Below are 4,480 nucleotides of genomic sequence, written 5' to 3'. Positions count from 1 at the left end.
ACTGCCCATGTGGGTACCCTATTTTGCCCTCCCGTGATTGCTTCCTCTTCCCTACTTCCTTCCCTACAGACTAGAGATTATGGCTTGCTTTAACTAGAAATTGGATGGCTGAAATTTGGGAGGGCTAGAGTAGAGGTTAGGAATGAATATCAATTAGAGAAAGAGTTGAAAATAGGTGCCTTTTGTTGTCCACATGGCCGCCCTGCCTACTCTTCACTATCTACTCTCTCCTTCCTGCTTTCTTCTCCTTCAAATCGATCCATCAAAGGTCTGCTGGAGCAAGAGGGCTTCATGGTTGATCCAAAGAATATGGAAAATAGGCTGAAATAAGTTGGAAATCAAGTGTCTCATTTTGCTCTTTCTCTCCACGATTACTATCTAGAAAACCAATGGTCTTGCCTCAATTAGTCTTCTCCTCACTATTTCATCTTGATCCCAATGAACTAGTTGTAGGAGTTATGTCGTTGAACACTTATACGCTAAGATTTTTCCAACCAAGTTAATCATGCAACCATTTTGATCCACTTCTCCCTTGTCTAATGTAATATAAATATGATCTTTCCCATCTATTGCTCTTGTGATTTACTAGTTAATTTGAGTTAAATAATGCATTCAACCATGTAATATTCCATTTAAATATTCCTTTGTTCCACGATAATGAGTTACGTGTCCCAATGGTCTTATGCCTATAAATGCAATATCCAAACTTAAAGAAGAAAAAATTCTATTTGAATTATGAAAAAGCAAGTCTCAAATATGCAAACACATCCTAACTATTGTGCACATGTTTCAGAGTTGGCTTTTGCATATTCCTCGTATTTTGCCACACAAGCATGCAAGCACCATGAGGTCCAGTGCCCTTGGTCCTAGCAATGGAATCAAAATGTTGCACTACATGAGCTCAACAATGGGACTTTGGGCACCCTCTTATTTTTTCAAGAGAATTGATCTATGAAGTACAGTGGCCATCTCTCACTTAGACTCTCACATGTATTATGAATGCCGAGATTCGCTTGTAGTGATTGTATGCGGCTTCCAAGCTTGAAGGAGGAGGCCTTTGTGAAGCTTCATGACCCTTGAGTGTGTTCCTTTCATTCTTAACCCTCTATGGCCTTTGCATGCAAGAAGGAAGCATGAGCTTAGGCATGAGAGAGTGCTCAAGAGAAGGAAGAACAAAGCTTCACCCATTCAATTCCTCACACACACACACACAATCGTGCGCTCTCTCTCTCTCTCTCTCAACACTTTCACTCTCACTCTCTCCCAATTGAAAGCAAGAGTTCAAAATTTGCACATAGATGAAAAGTCTATTATATTCTTTCTCATCCTTTAAATTAAAAAATATTAAGGGTTTCCCCATCCCCCTTAGGCATCCTACCCATTTTGTGGTTCTTTTTAGTTGGTCATGGACCTTTTTACATGCAAGTAAGCTTTAATCTTGATGAAGGAATAAACTATAATGAAAATGCTAGTTGCTTAGTGTAGCTTGCATAGGAGGGAGCCTAGCTCTCATAAAATAACCATGCCGAGTGTTACAAAAATAACTACATTCTCCAAAATTTGTATAAAAAATTGTAGGGTTGACTTTCTTTGTCTGGCTTCTTGCTACCTTACGAGGACTCAATTTGGCTTGAGTGCAACTGGAATAGAATCCAAGTGTTAGAGTTGAATGAACTTCGATACAAGTTAGGTCCGAGTAGATGGATCCCAACCAAGTTTAGGTCTATGTGGATCTAGATGGGTAGTTGGATTCAAGTGGATCTATCAAATTTGAATGTGTCACTTGATGTAGATTATCACTTGAATGTAAATGGTCACACTGAGACTTGGATGGTCAATTGAAATCGAATGGTCATATGAGTGCTAGGCCTTGAATGGCTATGTACTTAATGGCTGTCAAGTCCCTTTCCTCTCTCTACCTTGATTGGTGTTGACTTGAATGAGGCACCCCAAATTAAATTATATTCCCTCTAACAATATCTATGGCCATTCAATATAATCTAGGAAGGAAGCTTCGTTTTGTGCACCTTTTGATCTTTGAGTGTTTCAATTAGAAAAATCTCATTATCCTCTTTTCAAATGCAGCTCAAGATCCCCAATTCTTATGTATCCTCTTTGCCTCTCGAGCACTCTTAGTAGTCAAATGAGTTGCACTCAAATCGAATGCCCTCAACACTCGAGTGAATGTAACCCACAGCATACTATAGAGAGAGTTCTTTCAACCTCTTCTCCTCTACATACCCAACCTATTATTTCCGTAGCTGCACATGCATAATCTCTATTATAATAGGCCAATGGGTCATAAATTATTTTTGGGTTTTTGTAGGTTTATATTGAATGTGGATCTTCTACCTAATCTTATCGATTCCAAACATGAAGTTGCCTTTAGCTAGTTCCTCAGAACTATATTTTCCTACTCTAGTCTATTCTGGTAGGCATAGATTCTGGGTAAGCACAACTTGGGCAATCGAAATTTCACCTCTCAATCCGAATATTGGGCATGCAAGCTTCCTATTCCATTGCACGAGGGGAATACAAGTGTCTTAGAGTAATTGATTCTACCCATGTCTTAGTAACAAAATCAAAATGGTAAGCCACACACATGATATGGAGGACTCGGGGTTTAGCAAAAAATGAGATCAAAATGGCGAGCTACACGAGTGACACGCAAGACTTGGATGGAACTCCTCCTGTTTTAGGAGCTCAGTATTCTTGGACTCAATGACCCCTCACATGATCTACTCATATTCTATTCTTGGAACCATCTACTCTCTCCTAAGCATTCGAAGCAAGCAAGAAAGAAAACAACCAAGAGTTCACGCGCGCGCATGGCAGCTCACAAACGGTTCAGCATCCCATCTGTCTGATTGTATGCCTAAGGGTTGAGCATCTCCATGCCGCCCCACCGGCCTACGAGCTCGGAGGTCCTTTGCCGGTTCCAAAAGCGGTGCTTGGGTGCACGACGACCACGCGCGAACGCCCCACGCATATGCGAGTTTGTGACGCCTTGGCGGGGCGGTCTCTCGGGAGGAATGAGGAGACGGGAGACGTGTGAGAAGGGAGCGGCCTGCGATGCTGCATACATCGCCTCGGGTGGTTCGGGAAGAGAAGGAGCTGCCGGATAGAAAGGGAGGATGAGCACACCGCCAAGCCAAATGCATGCCGATGTGTGGCCGCAACAAAAGAGAAGTGGAGCTACCATTGACCCGTTTGGGAGATTCAGTGGGGGCTCTCAAACCTTGGTACCCCTGTAATACCAATGAAATGAAATGCGAGAAGGGGAAAAGGGAGTTTGGAAAGGAGGAGACTTTCGGTGAATATCAAATTCGAGGAGGGGGGCCTCTCTCGAGTCTTGAGCTCTGCTGCGTTTACGTTGGCGTTTCCGTCCCTTAGGTATAGCCTGCAGCCTCTGGTCGTGAATGGGGTGCTTGCTGGGAGGGAGGTAGGGAGGGAGGGGGGCTACCTACTACTTAAGGCGAAGCCTGGCTGGCAGTATAGCATACTTACCTGGGCGGGGTTTATCGGTGATCAGGAAGGCCGATGGCCTAGGGTCGGCCTCTCCATTGCACTGCGGACGGGCCGCACTCTAGCATCTCCCCTGAGTGGGAGAGTGCACGTCATAATTTGTGGCAGCGGGGGCTCGCGTTCGCGCGGCCCCTATTCAGAGCGAAGCCCCAACCTGCAGATGCATCCACGCTGCAAGTGTCGTTCGGAACGCCTTCCGACCGATCTTCGTCGTCGCCCCCAGGCCATCGGTGCAGATTTCAGAGAGAAAAGTCCCGATCTGGCAGCGCATGGTAAGTCTCGTTCCGACGTCCCATGGACGCCGCAGCTTTGATCCTGCTGGCCCGGCCTGCCGCATGGACCGCACCACAATCGGAGTTTTGATGACCGGGCCCACCTGGGTGGTTGCGGACACGCTTGGATGGCGGGGCGGGAGGCCGGCGTCTTCTCGGCGCGATCAAATTGTTGCTTGCTGCGCAGGTGGCTCCGGCGCCATGGATTCTGATGGAGAGGTCAGCACTGATCTTTCGTTCTCTTTCCTTCCTTCTAGGCTTGTGCTGCCAGGTCCTGCTCCGACCACACACACACGGCACTTGCTTGGTTTGTGTCAAGGGAGGATGAGATGACCTCATGGTCTCCCTCGATGATTACATACCATGTGGTGGAGACGGAGCAGGTTAGGAGGCCTCTCCTGCCTAGCTTCCGATTTTCTCCCTCGATACGTCGAGGGTGCACCGTGACAAGGGACCAAAGCAACAGGGAAAAAAATGTGTGAGGGCTCCAGAGGTAACAAAGTGGAAGAGGCACCAATCGCATAGCATGCAAACTGGTTCACACAGACAGTGCACGCAAGGCATGTATGTGCAACGACAGCAATTTCAGGGGCATTTGAAGTCGGAAATTTTAGGTTTGCGCAAGGCCAGGGAATCAGCAGAGCTCCCATGACATTCATTGAATGAATGCCTGAAGCCGCAGC

General features: G+C 46.1%; 1 non-coding gene across 1 annotated transcript; it reads left to right on the top strand.

Moving 5' to 3' along the window:
- Positions 1 to 3,499: 3,499 nt before the first annotated feature.
- LOC148025886 (U1 spliceosomal RNA) lies at positions 3,500 to 3,661 on the top strand. The gene has a single exon (XR_015693218.1). It is a non-coding gene; the product is annotated as a U1 spliceosomal RNA (small nuclear RNA).
- The last annotated feature ends 819 nt before the right edge of the window (positions 3,662 to 4,480 follow it).

This window comes from Lygodium microphyllum, chromosome 14 (assembly GCF_053477565.2).
Source record: "Lygodium microphyllum isolate KBCC chromosome 14, Lygodium_microphyllum_v1.1.10, whole genome shotgun sequence".
Classification (NCBI taxonomy): Eukaryota; Viridiplantae; Streptophyta; class Polypodiopsida; order Schizaeales; family Lygodiaceae; genus Lygodium; species Lygodium microphyllum.
The sequence above is the reverse complement of the archived record's forward strand: the minus strand, read 5'-3'. Positions and strand labels throughout refer to the sequence as shown.